We start from the raw sequence: 18,831 nt of genomic DNA, 5'->3' as shown, positions 1-18,831 counted from the left end.
CCCGCCCCACATCTACACCCTGCTGACTGACCTCCCGCCCCACATCTACACCCTGCTGACTGACCTCCCGCCCCACATCTACACCCTGCTGACTGACCTCCCGCCCCACATCTACACCCTGCTGACTGACCTCCCGCCCCACATCTACACCCTGCTGACTGACCTCCCGCCCCACATCTACACCCTGCTGACTGACCTCCCGCCCCACATCTACACCCTGCTGACTGACCTCCCGCCCCACATCTACACCCTGCTGACTGACCTCCCGCCCCACGTCTACACCCTGCTGACTGACCTCCCGCCCCACGTCTACACCCTGCTGACTGACCTCCCGCCCCACGTCTACACCCTGCTGACTGACCTCCCGCCCCACGTCTACACCCTGCTGACTGACCTCCCGCCCCACGTCTACACCCTGCTGACTGACCTCCCGCCCCACGTCTACACCCTGCTGACTGACCTCCCGCCCCACGTCTACACCCTGCTGACTGACCTCCCGCCCCACGTCTACACCCTGCTGACTGACCTCCCGCCCCACGTCTACACCCTGCTGACTGACCTCCCGCCCCACGTCTACACCCTGCTGACTGACCTCCCGCCCCACGTCTACACCCTGCTGACTGACCTCCCGCCCCACGTCTACACCCTGCTGACTGACCTCCCGCCCCACGTCTACACCCTGCTGACTGACCTCCCGCCCCACGTCTACACCCTGCTGACTGACCTCCCGCCCCACGTCTACACCCTGCTGACTGACCTCCCGCCCCACGTCTACACCCTGCTGACTGACCTCCCGCCCCACGTCTACACCCTGCTGACTGACCTCCCGCCCCACGTCTACACCCTGCTGACTGACCTCCCGCCCCACGTCTACACCCTGCTGACTGACCTCCCGCCCCACGTCTACACCCTGCTGACTGACCTCCCGCCCCACGTCTACACCCTGCTGACTGACCTCCCGCCCCACGTCTACACCCTGCTGACTGACCTCCCGCCCCACGTCTACACCCTGCTGACTGACCTCCCGCCCCACGTCTACACCCTGCTGACTGACCTCCCGCCCCACGTCTACACCCTGCTGACTGACCTCCCGCCCCACGTCTACACCCTGCTGACTGACCTCCCGCCCCACGTCTACACCCTGCTGACTGACCTCCCGCCCCACGTCTACACCCTGCTGACTGACCTCCCGCCCCACGTCTACACCCTGCTGACTGACCTCCCGCCCCACGTCTACACCCTGCTGACTGACCTCCCGCCCCACGTCTACACCCTGCTGACTGACCTCCCGCCCCACGTCTACACCCTGCTGACTGACCTCCCGCCCCACGTCTACACCCTGCTGACTGACCTCCCGCCCCACGTCTACACCCTGCTGACTGACCTCCCGCCCCACGTCTACACCCTGCTGACTGACCTCCCGCCCCACGTCTACACCCTGCTGACTGACCTCCCGCCCCACGTCTACACCCTGCTGACTGACCTCCCGCCCCACGTCTACACCCTGCTGACTGACCTCCCGCCCCACTTCTACACCCTGCTGACTGACCTCCCGCCCCACGTCTACACCCTGCTGACTGACCTCCCGCCCCATATCTACACCCTGCTGACTGACCTTTATATTATGCAAGTGATTTAATGGTACAATCCCCTACAGAACTAAAAATAAACTTATAAAAATAAATATATAGATAAAAACATTTTAGATTATATATATATATATATATATATATATATATATATATATATATATATACACATATATATATATACACACACACACACATACACACACTAGGGCTGCACGATATATCGCAAAAGCAATCGTATCACGATTTTTGCTTTTTGCGATATAGCAATACAGGGGGGGGGGATGTGACAGGGGGGAATGTGACAGGGGGGGAATGTGACAAGGGGGGAGGGAATGTGATGGGGGCAATGTGACGGGGGGAGGAATGTGACAGGGGGGGCAATGTGACAGGGGGGGCAATGTGACAGGGGGGGCAATGTGACAGGGGGGGCAATGTGACAGGGGAAGATTGTAACGAGGGGGGGGGGATTGTGACAGGGGTGGGAGGGAGAATGTGACAGGGGGGGGGGGGTCCCCATATCGTGCAGCCCTAATACATACACACATATATACATATACACATACACACAAAAAGTCCAAAATGGAGAAGCACCATGAAAGGATTCCAGATCCAGGTGGGTGCTCATCCCCGGGACAAGACCAAGTCCCAAGATCAGACAAAATAGAAGGTAGAGGCGGCACTTCAATAGTAGGTGAAAAAACGTGGATATTTATTCACACATTTGTGTACAAGCGACGTTTCGGCTCATCAATAGAGCCTTTTTCAAGTATATACATATATGTTGAACGCCCTTTGGTTCTACTCGTTATGTTTAAATGGATAACAAACAGAACACCGAACTGATATCACTGCATCTGCAAAACTCTGAACAAAGGGTAATATTCTTTATCCCACACATTGAACATCACAGAACAATGCCAGAATTGCTAGTTTTTAGTCATCTCACTGCGCCACATAAAAAAGAAAAAATGAAATAAAATGTTACCAAAAAGTCAGATGTACCACAAAAAGGAACCAACAAAAACTGCAGTTCACCACACAAAACCCTCATGGTTCTGAAGAATAAAAAAAGCAAAATGTCACTATAAACCGAACCTCGCTGTAATCGTGCCAACCCGAAGAATAAACAAAACATTTATACTGCACAATAAACAACATAAAACCAAAAGAGGAGACACTTTCTACTATTCCACCATAACGTAAATAAGAAGAATGTAATGTTTGGCCATTTGAAAAAAAATCTAATATTGCTGCCGAAACTGCCTAAGGCACCTGAGGGGTTAATGCTATAGTGATGTTTTCTGAATTTCTGGTAGATACTGGCCGCCATTACTGAAGAGGATACAGTGGGGCAAAAAAGTATTTAGTCAGCCCCCTATTGTACCTGTTCTCCCCCTTATAAAGATGAGGCTGTAATTATCATTATAGGTTATAACCTCAACTATGAGACAGAATGAGAAAAATCCATAAATCACATTGTCTGATTATTAACGAATTTATTTACAAATTATGGTGGGAAATAAGTATTTGGTCACCTACAAACAAGTAAGATTTCTGCCTCTCACAGACCTGTAACTTCTTCTATAAGAGTCTCCTCTGTCCTCCACTTGTTACCTGTATTAATGGCTCCTGTATGAACTTGTTATCAGTATAAAAGACACCAGTCCACAACCTCAGTCACACTCCAAACTCCACTATGGCCAAGACCAAAGAGCTGGCGAAGGACACCAGAAACAAAATTGTAGACCTGCACCAGGCTGGGAAGACTGAATCTGCAATAGGCAAGCAGCTTGGTGTGAAGAAATCAACTGTGGGAGCAATTATTAGAAAATGGAAGACATACAAGACCACTGATAATCTCCCTCCATCTGAGGCTCCACGCAAGATCTCACCCCCTGGTGTCAAAATGATCACAAGAACGGTGAGCAAAAACCCAGAACCACACGGGGGACCTAGTGAATGACCTGCAGAGAGCTGGGACCAAAGTAACAAAGGCTACCATCAGTAATACACTACACTGCCAGGGACTCAAATCATGCAGTGCCAGACGTGTCCCCCTGCTTAACCCCTTGGGGACCCAGCGTTTTTCTGTATTTGCACTTTCGGTTTTTCCGCCTTACCTTTTAAAAGTCATAACCCTTTCAATTTTGCACCTAAAAATCCATATGAGGGCTTATTTTTTGCGCCACCAATTCTACTTTGTAACAACATCAGTCATTTTACCCAAAAATCTATGGCAAAACGGGAAAAAAAAATCATTCTGCAACAAAATTGAAGCACCATTTTGTCAAATTTGGGGGCTTCTGTTTCTACACAGCACATTTTTCGGTAAAAATGACACCTTATCTTTATTCTGTAGGTCCATATGATTAAAATGATCCCCTACTTATATAGGTTTGATTTCGTCGCACTTCTGGAAAAAAATCATAACTACATGCACGAAAATTTATACATTTTAAAATTGTCCACTTCTGACCCCTATAACATTAAAACTTTTCCACGTATGGGGTGGTATGACGGCTCATTTTTTGCGCCGTGATCTGAGGTTTAATCGGTACCATTGTTGTTTTGATCAGACTTTTTGATCGCTTTTTATTCCTTTTTTATGGTATAAAAAGTGACAAAAATACTCTATTTTGGACTTTGGAATTTTTTTGCGCATACGCCATTGATCGGCGATACCACATATGTTTATTTTAATTATGTTTAAATATATATTTATATGGAATTTGGGAAAAGGGGGGTGATTTGAACTTTTAATAAGGAAGGGGTTAATGTGTGTGTTTTCAAACTTTTTTTTAACTTTTTAAATTTTTAAAAATTTTTTTTTTTTTACTCTTTTAGTCCCCTTAGGGGACTTTAAGGAGGAATCATTTGATTCCTCATAGAGATCAATGTGGTTCCATAGAAACACATTGATCTGTGTGCTCTGGGCTCGATTGATAAAGCCTGGTCCTGCCAGGCTTTATCATTCTGAGTGCGGGACCCGGCACAGGATGAGAGGTAAGCCCTCCGGCTACCTCCACAGTGGATCGCCCCCCCTGCGATCGCGCACCCCAATGGACCATCAGGGATGGGAAAAAGGCACCTTTAGACGCAGCTGTCAGCATTGACAGCGGCAATCTAAAGGGTTAATAGCCTGCCGCGGCAATCACTGCATGTCGGCTATTAACGCCGGCCCCCAGCTACAGGAATCAGTCGGGAGCCCCCACCATACCACCGTAACGGCACATGGACAAGTATACATATCCATGGTCGTTAAAGTGTTAAGTCAGTACATGTCTGGGCCCGTCTGAAGTTTTGGATGATCCAGAAGAGGATTGGGAGAATGTCATATGGTCAGATGAAACCAAAGTAGAACTTCTTGGTAAAAACTCGTCGTGTTTGGAGGAGAAAGAATGCTGAGTTGCATCCAAAGAACACCATATCTACTGTGAAACATGGGGGTGGAAACATTATGCTTTGGGGCAGTTTTTGAGCAAAGGGACCAGGATGACTGATCTGTGTAAGCGAAAGAATGAATGGGGCCATGTATCGTGAGATTTTGAGTGAAAACCTCCTTCCATCAGCAAGGGCATTGAAGATGAAACATGGCTCTGTCTTTCAGCATGACAATGATCACAAACACACTGCCCGGGCAATGGAGGAGTGGATTTGTAAGAAGAATTTCAAGGTCCTGGAGTGGCCAAGCCAGTCTCCAGATCTCAACCCCATAGAAAACCTTTGGAGGGAGTTGAAAGTCCATGTTGCCCAGCAACAGCCCCAAAACATCACTGCTCTAGAGGAGATCTGCATGGAGGAATGGGCCAAAATACAGTGATCACAGACCTACGATGGCCACGACATATGATAATTTCAACATATGATGGCCTCTCAGAGGCCATCGCATGTTAAAGGCAGAATCAACATACAATGCTTTTGTATGTCGGGGCCATCGCATAAACGGCTATCGGGCAGCGCAGACTGCTTCAGCTGCTGCCGGATAGCTATTTAATGTGCCCTGTGTGGTCCGGTAAGTGTCACTCACCTGTCCCCGATGTTCCGGACCATCCTCTTCGGGCTCCACTGCATGGCTGTCGCTCTCCTTCGTCGTCATCACGTCGCCGTGCACGCCGTATTATTTCCCCCCATTCTGTCTCTCATAGTTGAGGTTATAACCTATGATGAAAATGACAGACCTCTCATCTTTTTAAGTGGGAGAACATGCACAATGGCTGACTAAATACTTTTTTACCCCACTGTAACTACAAACAGGAGCCACAGTGACAACCTCTAAACTGCTACTATATGTAACAAACCTTTACAGATATAGCAGCAACATATACTAGAGTGCTGAATAATTAGGAAAAGCTAAACAGCTGAACCAACATCTAAAGGGGCGAGTAACCTGAGCCATTCGCTGCTGATGGAAGATGATCTGACCCAACACAACCGGACACAATAGTATAGATGACACATGTGAGAGCTATACAGAGTGAGGCTACCTACCCCGGTCTTCAATGCCGGATTTTCTGGCCTGTGACCGAGGCCTTAACCTGCGATTATATATATATTATATATATATATATATATATATATATATATATATATATATATACACATATATATATATATACACATATACACATATATATATATATATATATATATATATATATATATACACACACACACACACATATATACACACACACACACAGGCCAGCTAAGTCTGAACACCCTGCTCCGAGTTGACAAGGAACAAACAAACTCTAAAGTTCTCTCTGCAAATGGGTCCTCTGGGTCCCAGTTATTTTCCAAAGCTTTGTGGTTGGATTGGAAATCAGACATATGGGAAGGCTTCCTGAGATGGTGGTGGGATTGAGCTGCTTTGCATAATACATATTTCTGAAAAAAAGACCACCTCTTTGGAAGGCCATTCCCTAGTCTAGAGCGGATTTGGTGTGACAGATCACCATACAGTATATGCATAGCAGTGATTTTCTTTGATAAGACCGACCCCATAGAAAACCCCCAGGTTGTCTTCTCAAAGAGGTTTCACCTTTTACTTCTTCAGAGTGTATAGGCCAAGGAATAGTTGGAGGACACTGAGGCCACGGATGGCGTGTACAGGGCTGGGGTAATGACAGAATGAGGGGATGCAGGGTGGTGGGGTAGTATGGGAGATAGAGAGGGTGTCGGGCCTGTGACAGTGAGGTGATTGAGCAGTGTGCACAGGACTCACATGCTATGGGGTGCTTTAGGGGAACACGGACACAAGTTTCCCATCATGCAATGCTTCACCACAGCAGAAATGCCAGTTCCCTAGCATCAGCTCTAACAAAAGACCAGGCACTATAAGACACCCTGACACTCGGCACCCAGGCCACTGACCTCCTACATATTAGGCATTTCTAGTCTAACAGCAGGGCTCGATTGTAAGCTCTGCAGCCAATACCTTTACCTTCAGGCAGAAATGTCCCAAAATATAGTAAAGCCCCTGGCAGCGGGCTGTCACTGATCCTACAGATCTGAGGGGTTGTAGTGGATTCCAAGGGTTGTACACAGGTCTATTCACAGGCAGGGGCCCAGAAGCCTCTGGGGGGGGGGGGGGGGGGGGGCGCTCATTGATTACACATCTAAAGCAATTACCTCCATATAACCAGTCTATAGCAGGGGACAGAGTCGACACCTCAGAGAGATGTATAGAGACACTGAGGGACACAGAGCAATGATGGCATCTCCAGCAGGCCAGACAAACTTCCATACAGAGTGAGGGGTCTTACATTACCGATCCCCGAGGTATTTGCCCCCGGGCTCCAAACCGCTCGCTGAAAGGCAGCACTCCCCCAGACACCACTCGGCATTAGTCTGGGGTCCTCCCAAGTACATTACCAGGTAGGTGTCTCTGCGATGTCACACTCCTAATCTGACTAATTCACTGTATAACGGTGATAGAAACAGATGTAGTGAGTCACACTGGAGGCGGAAGCCTCCCTAAATCCTACATCCCAAACCTGGCACTGAGGCGCTAGAAAGAAGATGGTCTACACAATGTATGGGGGCTACACACAGTGCCGTCTAGTGATGAGCCAGTATATGCTATATCTGCCAAACAACATCTGGTTATACAGCGGAGACATTACATACATGGAGTATACAAGGACGTAGAAGGTACCAGCCCTATTCCAGGTATATAAGGAGTATATAGGAAGGTAACATGAGAGAACACCAACAACCGTACAGCCATGGTAACTACTCTTGTCCTGTCTATCAGAGCCGGTCTCTCCCTCATCTCTATTCCTTGGCCACAACACTTGAACACAACTACAGTGGGGATCAAAAGTTTGGGCCCCCCAGGTAAAAATGTTATTAATGTGCATAAAGAAGCCAAGGAAAGATGGAAAAATCTCCAAAAGGCATCAAATTACAGATTAGACATTCTTATAATATGTCACCAAAAGTTACATTTAATTTCCATCATTAACACTTTTAAAATAACCGAAAACATAAAAAATGGCGTCTGCAAAAGTTTGTGCACCCTGCAGAATTTATAGCATGCATTGCCCCCTTTACAAAGCTGAGACCTGCCAGTGTCATGGATTGTTCTCAATCATCATCTGGGAAGACCAGGTGATGTCAATCTCAAAGGTTTTATATGCCCAGACTCATCTGACCTTGCCCCAACAATCAGCACCACGGGTTCTTCTAAGCAGTTGTCTAGAAATCTGAAACTGAAAATAGTTGACGCTCACAAAGCTGGAGAAGGCTATAAGAAGATAGCAAAACGTTTTCAGATGTCAATATCCTCTGTTCGGAATGTAATTAAGAAATGGCAGTCATCAGGAACAGTGGAAGTTAAAGCAAGATCTGGAAGACCAAGAAAAATATCAGACAGAACAGCTCGCAGGATTGTGAGAAAAAAAATTCAAAACCCACGTTTGACTGCACAATCCCTCCAGAAAGATCTGGCAGACACTGGAGTTGTGGTTCACTATTCCACTATAAAGAGATACTTGTACAAATATGGTCTTCATGGAAGAGTCATCAGAAGAAAACCTCTTCTACGTCCTCACCACAAAAATCAGCGTTTGAACTTTGCAAATGAAAATTGTGGACCGATGAGGTTAAAATTGAACTTTTCGGCCGGAACGAGAAGGGGGAACAGAATTTAATGAAAAGAACCTCTGTCCAACTGTTAAAGGGGTACTCAGGTGAAAAACTTTTTACAGATTTGTAAATTACTTCTATTAAAAAAATCTTAATCCTTCCTGTACTTATAAGCTGCTGAATACTACAGTGGAAATTCTTTTCCGTTTGAAACACAGAGCTCTCTGCTGACATCAATAGCACAGTCCTATCTGCTGACATCTCTGTCCATTTTAGGAACTGTCCAGAGTAAAAGGAAATCCCCATAGCAAACATATGCTGTTCTGGAGTTCCTAAAATGGACAGAGATGTCGGCAGAGAGCACTGTGCTCATGATGTCAGCAGACAGCTCTGGATTTCAAAAAGAAAAAAAATTCCGCTGTAGTATTCAGCAGCTAATAAGTACAGGAAGGATTAAGATTTTTTAATAGAAATAATTTACAGATCTGTTTAACTTTCTGGCATCCGTTGATTTAAAAAAAAAGTTTTTCATCGGAGTACCCCTTTAAGCATGGGGGTTGATCAATCATGCTTTGGGGTTGTATTGCAGCTAGTGGCAAGGGAACATCTCACGAGTAGAAGGAAAAATGGATTCAATAAAATCTCAGCAAATTTTGGATGCTAACTTGATGCCATCTGTGAAAAAGCTGAAGTTAAAGAAAGGATGGCTTCTACAAATGGATAATGATCCTAAACACACCTCGAAATCCACGGGGGATTACATCAAGAGGCATAAACTGAAGGTTTTGCCATGGCCTTCACAATCTCCTGACCTCAACATAATTGAAAATCTATGGATAGACCTTAGAAGAGCAGTGCGTGACAGACAGCCCAGAAATCTCAAAGAACTGGAAGACTTTTGTAAGGAAGAATGGGCAAAGATACCTCAAACAAGAATTGAAAAACTCTTGGCTGCTACAAAAAGCATTTACAAGCTGTGATACTTGCCAAAGGGGGCAGTACAAGATATTAAAGGGGTTCTCCGGTGCTTAGACATCTTATCCCCTATCCAAAGGATAGGGGATAAGATGCCTGATCGCGGGAGTCCCGCAGCTGGGGACGCCCGTGATCATGCACGCAGCACCCCGTTAGTAATGAATCCCCGGAGCGTGTTCGCTCCGGGTCTGATTATGCTCGACCGCAGGGCCGGCGGCATGTGACGTCATGCCTCCGCCCCGTGTGACGTCACGCTCCGCCCCTCAATGCAAGCCGATGGGAGGGGGCGTGACAGCTATCACACCCCCTCCCGTCGGCTTGCATTGAGGGGCGGAGGCATGACGTCACACGCCGCCGGCTCTGCGGTCGTGCATAATCAGACCCGGAGCGAACACGCTCCGGGGATTCATTACTAACGGGGTGCCGCGTGCATGATCACGGGCGTCCCCAGCTGCGGGACTCCCGCGATCAGGCATCTTATCCCCTATCCTTTGGATAGGGGATAAAATGTCTAAGCACCGGAGAACCCCTTTAACTCAGCAGGGGGCACAAACTTTTTCAGACACCATTTTTTTTCCTGTTATTTTGAAAGTGTAAATGATGGAAATAAAATGTAACTTTTGGTGACATATTATAAGAATGTCTAATCTGTAATTTGATCCTTTTGGAGATTTATTCCATCTTTCCTCGGCTTCTTTATGCAGATTAATACAAATTTTTACCTGGGGGGCCCAAACTTTTCATCCCCACTGTATATACAACCTAGAGACAATCACGCAACGCCTACAGTATATAGAACCTAGAGACAGTCACACAGCACCTATATACAACCTAGAGACAGTCACATAACACCTACAGTATATACAACCTAGAGACAGTCACATAACACCTACAGTATATAGAACCTAGAGACAGTCACACAGCACCTATATACAACCTAGAGACAGTCACATAACACCTAGAGTATATAGAACCTAGAGACAGTCACATAACACCTACAGTATATAGAACCTAGAGACAGTCACACAGCACCTATATACAACCTAGAGACAGTCACATAACACCTAGAGTATATAGAACCTAGAGACAGTCACATAACACCTACAGTATATAGAACCTAGTGACAGTCTATACGTACATACAAGAATCAGCCCCATGTAATATATACACACGTACATACATTAATCAGCCCCATGTAATATATATACATACATACATACAAGAATCAGTCCCATGTAATATATACACATACATACAAGAATCAGTCCCATGTAATATATACACATACAAGAATCAGCCCCATGTAATATATACACATACAGACAAGAATCAGCCCCATGTAATATATACACATACATACAAGAATCAGTCCCATGTAATATATACACACGTACATACAAGAATCAGTCCCATGTAATATATACACAAACATACAAGAATCAGTCCCATGTAATATATACACATACAAGAATCAGCCCCATGTAATATATACACATACATACTAGAATCAGCCCCATGTAATATATACACATACATACAAGAATCAGCCCCATGTAATATATACACATACATACAAGAATCAGTCCCATGTAATATATACACACGTACATACAAGAATCAGTCCCATGTAATATATACACACGTACATACAAGAATCAGCCCCATGTAATATATACACATACATACAAGAATCAGCCCCATGTAATATATATACACATACATACAAGAATCAGTCCCATGTAATATATACACATACATACAAGAATCAGTCCCATGTAATATATACACATACATGCAAGAATCAGCCCCATGTAATATATATACACATACATACAAGAATCAGTCCCATGTAATATATACACATACATACAAGAATCAGTCCCATGTAATATATACACATACATACAAGAATCAGTCCCATGTAATATATACACATACATACAAGAATCAGTCCCATGTAATATATACACATACATACAAGAATCAGTCCCATGTAATATATACACATACATACAAGAATCAGTCCCATGTAATATATACACATACATACAAGAATCAGCCCCATGTAATATATACACATACATACAAGAATCAGTCCCATGTAATATATACACATACATACAAGAATCAGTCCCATGTAATATATACACACATACATACAAGAATCAGTCCCATGTAATATATACACACATACAGACAAGAATCAGTCCCATGTAATATATACACATACAGACAAGAATCAGCCCCATGTAATATAAACACATACATGCAAGAATCAGCCCCATGTAATATATACACATACATACAAGAATCAGCCCCATGTAATATATACACATACATACAAGAATCAGCCCCATGTAATATATACACATACATACAAGAATCAGTCCCATGTAATATACACACATACAAGAATCAGCCCCATGTAATATATACACATACATACAAGAATCAGCCCCATGTAAAATATACACATACATACAAGAATCAGCCCCATGTAATATATACACACATACATACAAGAATCAGCCCCATGTAATATATACACGTACATACAAGAATCAGCCCCATGTAATATATACACACATACATACAAGAATCAGTCCCATGTAATATATACACATACATACAAGAATCAGCCCCATGTAATATATACACATACATACAAGAATCAGCCCCATGTAATATATACACGTACATACAAGAATCAGCCCCATGTAATATATACACACATACATACAAGAATCAGTCCCATGTAATATATACACATACATACAAGAATCAGTCCCATGTAATATATACACGTTCATACAAGAATCAGTCCCATGTAATATATACACATACATACAAGAATCAGTCCCATATAATATATACACACGTATATACAAGAATCAGCCCCATGTAATATATACACATACAGACAAGGATCAGTCCCATGTAATATATACACGTACATACAAGCATCAGTCCCATGTAATATATACACGTACATACAGGAATCAGTCCCATGTAATATATACACATACATACAAGAATCAGTCCCATGTAATATATACACATACATACAAGAATCAGTCCCATGTAATATATACACACGTACATACAAGGATCAGCCCCATGTAATATATACACACGTACATACAAGAATCAGCCCCATGTAATATATACACATACATACAAGAATCAGCCCCATGTAATATATATACACATACATACAAGAATCAGTCCCATGTAATATATACACATACATACAAGAATCAGCCCCATGTAATATATACACATACATGCAAGAATCAGTCCCATGTAATATATACACATACATACAAGAATCAGTCCCATGTAATATATACACACGTACATACAAGGATCAGCCCCATGTAATATATACACATACATGCAAGAATCAGCCCCATGTAATATATACACATACAGACAAGGATCAGTCCCATGTAATATATACACATACATACAAGAATCAGTCCCATGTAATATATACACACATACATACAAGAATCAGTCCCATGTAATATATACACACGTACATACAAGAATCAGCCCCATGTAATATATACACATACATACAAGAATCAGTCCCATGTAATATATACACACATACATACATACAAGAATCAGCCCCATGTAATATATATACATACATACAAGAATCAGTCCCATGTAATATATACACACGTACATACAAGAATCAGCCCCATGTAATATATACACATACATACAAGAATCAGCCCCATGTAATATATACACATACATACAAGAATCAGTCCCATGTAATATATACACACATACATACAAGAATCAGCCCCATGTAATATATACACATACATACAAGAATCAGTCCCATGTAATATATACACACGTACATACAAGAATCAGCCCCATGTAATATATACACATACAGACAAGGATCAGTCCCATGTAATATATTACACACGTATATACAAGAATCAGCCCCATGTAATATATACACACACATACAAGCATCAGTCCCATGTAATATATACACGTACATACAGGAATCAGTCCCATGTAATATATACACACGTACATACAAGAATCAGCCCCATGTAATATATACACATACATACAAGAATCAGTCCCATGTAATATATACACATACAGACAAGGATCAGTCCCATGTAATATATACACATACATGCAAGAATCAGCCCCATGTAATATATACACATACATACAAGAATCAGTCCCATGTAATATATACACATACATACAGGAATCAGTCCCATGTAATATATACACACGTACATACAAGAATCAGCCCCATGTAATATATACACATACATACAAGCATCAGTCCCATGTAATATATACACGTACATACAGGAATCAGTCCCATGTAATATATACACACGTACATACAAGAATCAGCCCCATGTAATATATACACATACATACAAGAATCAGTCCCATGTAATATATACACATACAGACAAGGATCAGTCCCATGTAATATATACACATACAGACAAGAATCAGTCCCATGTAATATATACACATACAGACAAGGATCAGTCCCATGTAATATATACACATACAGACAAGGATCAGTCCCATGTAATATATACACATACAGACAAGAATCAGTCCCATGTAATATATATACACATACAGACAAGGATCAGTCCCATATAATATATACACATACATACAAGAAACAGTCCCATGTAATATATACACATACATACAAGAATCAGCCCCATGTAATATATACACGTACATACAAGAATCAGTCCCATGTAATATATACACATACAGACAAGGATCAGTCCCATGTAATATATACACATACAGACAAGGATCAGTCCCATATAATATATACACATACAGACAAGGATCAGTCCCATGTAATATATACACATACATACAGGAATCAGTCCCATGTAATATATATACACATACATACAAGAATCAGCCCCATGTAATATATACACAAACATACAAGAATCAGCCCCATGTAATATATACACATACATACAAGAATCAGTCCCATGTAATATATACACATACAGACAAGGATCAGTCCCATATAATATATACACATACAGACAAGAATCAGTCCCATGTAATATATACACATACATGCAAGAATCAGCCCCATGTAATATATACACATACATGCAAGAATCAGCCCCATGTAATATATACACATACATACAAGAATCAGTCCCATGTAATATATACACACATACATACAAGAATCAGCCCCATGTAATATATACACATACATACAAGAATCAGTCCCATGTAATATATACACACATACATACAAGAATCAGTCCCATGTAATATATACACACATACATACAAGAATCAGTCCCATGTAATATATACACATACATACAAGAATCAGCCCCATGTAATATATACACACATACATACAAGAATCAGCCCCATGTAATATATATACATACAGACAAGAATCAGCCCCATGTAATATATACACATACAGACAAGAATCAGTCCCATATAATATATACACATACATACAAGAATCAGCCCCATGTAATATATACACACATACATACAAGAATCAGCCCCATGTAATATATACACATACAGACAAGAATCAGTCCCATATAATATATACACATACAGACAAGAATCAGCCCCATGTAATATATACACATACATACAAGAATCAGTCCCATGTAATATATACACATACATACAAGGATCAGTCCCATATAATATATGCACACATACATACAAGAATCAGTCCCATGTAATATATACACACATACATACAAGAATCAGTCCCATGTAATATATATACATACAGACAAGAATCAGCCCCATGTAATATATACACATACAGACAAGAATCAGTCCCATATAATATATACACATACATACAAGAATCAGCCCCATGTAATATATACACACATACATACAAGAATCAGCCCCATGTAATATATACACATACAGACAAGAATCAGCCCCATATAATATATACACATACATACAAGAATCAGCCCCATGTAATATATACACGTACATACAAGAATCAGCCCCATGTAATATATACACACATACATACAAGAATCAGTCCCATGTAATATATACACATACATACAAGAATCAGCCCCATGTAATATATACACACGTACATACAAGAATCAGCCCCATGTAATATATACACACATACATACAAGAAACAGTCCCATGTAATATATACACACGTACATACAAGAATCAGCCCCATGTAATATATACACATACATACAAGAATCAGCCCCATATAATATATACACATACAGACAAGAATCAGTCCCATGTAATATATACACATACATACAAGAATCAGTCCCATGTAATATATACACATACATACAAGAATCAGTCCCATATAATATATACACATACAGACAAGGATCAGTCCCATGTAATATATACACATACATACAAGAATCAGTCCCATGTAATATATACACATACATACAAGAATCAGCCCCATGTAATATATACACATACATACAAGAATCAGCCCCATGTAATATATACACATACATACAAGAATCAGCCCCATGTAATATATACACATACATACAAGAATCAGCCCCATGTAATATATACACACGTACATACAAGAATCAGTCCCATGTAATATATACACGTACAGACAAGGATCAGTCCCATATAATATATACACATACAGACAAGGATCAGTCCCATGTAATATATACACATACATACAAGAATCAGCCCCATGTAATATATACACATACATACAAGGATCAGTCCCATATAATATATACACATACATACAAGCATCAGTCCCATGTAATATATATACATACAGACAAGAATCAGCCCCATGTAATATATACACATACAGACAAGGATCAGTCCCATATAATATATACACATACAGACAAGGATCAGTCCCATGTAATATATATACACATACAGACAAGGATCAGTCCCATATAATATATACACATACATACAAGCAGGCCCAAGACATTTATACATTGGTTGCAAAGACTATGTAACATACTGGACCTATAGATTACATGAAAGAAGCAGTCCTATGTAACATAGTTTACCTTTTCATTATATGCAGGAAGCAGTCATATGTAACATAGTTTACTTATTCATTATATGCAGGAAGCAGTCCTATGTAACATACTGGACCTTTTCATTATATGCAGGAAGCAGTCCTATGTAACATAGTATACCTATTTATTATATGCAGGAAGCAGTCCTATGTAACATAGTGGACCTATTCCATACATGTAGGAAGCAGTCCTATGTAACATACTGGACCTATTCCATACATGCAGGAAGCAGTCCTATGCAACATAGTGGACCTATTCCATACATGTAGGAAGCAGTCCTATGCAACATACTGGATGTATTCAATACATGCATTGATATTAACAGCAGTTCTATGCAATCCATATACTGGTTATACTGGAGCACTGCTGAACAGGTAATATACTAGGTCTATAGCATATGAATGGGAAGCAGTCCTATGTCGTAAGTGCGCTGGATCCAGGGAACAACACATAGATATATATATACACACACACAGAATTGTTCTTTGGGCCCTATGCAGAGAGTGGTCCTATGTAACACAGACAATGGGTCTACATGTCGTATGCAGTCGTCCATAAATTAAGTCGATAGAACATATACAGGGAGTGGTCTTATGTGATACATACACCGGATTTATAGGTCTGTGTAGAGGCAGTCCTATGTAATGCATACATTGAGTAGATGGTACATATACAGGGAATGGTACTATCTACTCAATGTATGTGTTGCATAGGACTGCCTCTACACAGACCTATAAATACAGTGTATGTATCTCATAGGACCACTCCCTTTATATGTTCTATGTCATACACCAGATCTAGGATATAGAAGCAGGGAGTGGTCCTATGTAACACATGCATTGGATCTATAGAACATATACCAGAGGCAGTCCTATGTAAGAAAAGCCTATAGAAGATATAAGCCTAATAGCTGTGCTGTTATTAGGTGGGTGAAGCAGACGCGTCCAGCATGCGGCCCGCCGGCTGACAGACAGGAGCTCTGCTGACTGGCACGGAGAATCAGAATTTCTAATGGGCAGGATTCCTCTTCAGAACCCTTCATGGCTCACATAATCAGGGCATGATTGCCTCCACCATCAGCGCCACTCAGCCCCGAGCTGACATGAGGCTGGAGGGTGTCAATCTCCCACCATCGCCCGGCTCTAGACAAGACCTTGACACAGCAGAGTGTCAGCCACGCCATCAAGGGCACCGGGACCATCCAAATCACCCGCTTTCCACACACCCTACAGCAATGAGAAGAGACAGCAATCAGCGTGCCCCCCCCCCCTCACCCAGAGCCCACCACCCCACAGGGGGCACAAACGGGGCAGGGGGAGCAATTACTATTCAAAACAGAACAAATCTATGGCTGTACCCATGACAAAATTAAAATATGACCCAAAAATATAAAACAGAAAAGGTAAAAAGCATTAATATGAGAAATATCATCACACCCAGAAGGAGTCGGAGCCGGATGCCTTCAGACGTAAAGACAAACGCGAACCCTCGGCGATGTATGCAGCAATGAAGAGGTTAATGATAGAACATTTCATATCATTTTAAAGGAAAAAAATAAAAAAAGGGGGTGAAGCGATGAGGTAAGGGGGTGGCGCCCAAACACGCGCTGGGTATGACAATTCTCTGCGCTACTGCGCAAGCTTTCCATGTATTCAAATGCACAGCTGAAGCCCCCCCTTCTGGAGGTAAATAAGATCGCCCCACCGACAGAAGCCAAGACACCCCATGACTTAAGAGAATTTATCGAAAAAAAGGTGTTGGGGAGAAGGTCAGCGAGAGCGAGGCGTAGAGGGGTGGGTATGAGCTCCGCGGCTCCCATCCTCCAGCCAATATGTCATGGATGGTTACCCACAATCATTACCACTCTATTTCACTCCTACCCCTCAGCCTTTTTTTAGGCTGCAGCCGGGCTCTCTATGACAGCCCCCCCACACACCAGACAACCCCCATTTTTTTCGTGAACATTGCGACATATAATCACGAGCAACAATGCTCAGAAAAAAAAATAAAAATGGCGTTGGGCTCCAATTTTATCCCCATCTCCTCCTTTCTCTTCCCCGTTCGGATTTATTCTCCACCCC

The 18,831-nt window shown here is 42.3% G+C and overlaps 1 protein-coding gene across 4 annotated transcripts in view; it reads right to left on the bottom strand.

Annotated features, from left to right (window-relative positions):
• NRXN3 (neurexin 3) overlaps positions 1-18,831 on the bottom strand; it is a 504,944-nt gene that overhangs the window by 469,228 nt on the left and 16,885 nt on the right. Inside the window, exon 1 of one of the 4 annotated variants that reach the window (XM_056546698.1) lies at positions 18,187-18,506. The exons of the other annotated variants lie outside the window; for them this stretch is intronic. The gene's annotated coding sequence lies outside the window, so the exon portion shown is untranslated. Of the gene's footprint in view, positions 1-18,186; positions 18,507-18,831 lie in introns of those variants that run through there. 4 annotated transcript variants of the gene reach the window in all.

This window comes from Hyla sarda, chromosome 11 (genome assembly GCF_029499605.1).
Source record: "Hyla sarda isolate aHylSar1 chromosome 11, aHylSar1.hap1, whole genome shotgun sequence".
NCBI lineage: Eukaryota > Metazoa > Chordata > Amphibia > Anura > Hylidae > Hyla > Hyla sarda.
The sequence above is the reverse complement of the archived record's forward strand: the minus strand, read 5'-3'. Positions and strand labels throughout refer to the sequence as shown.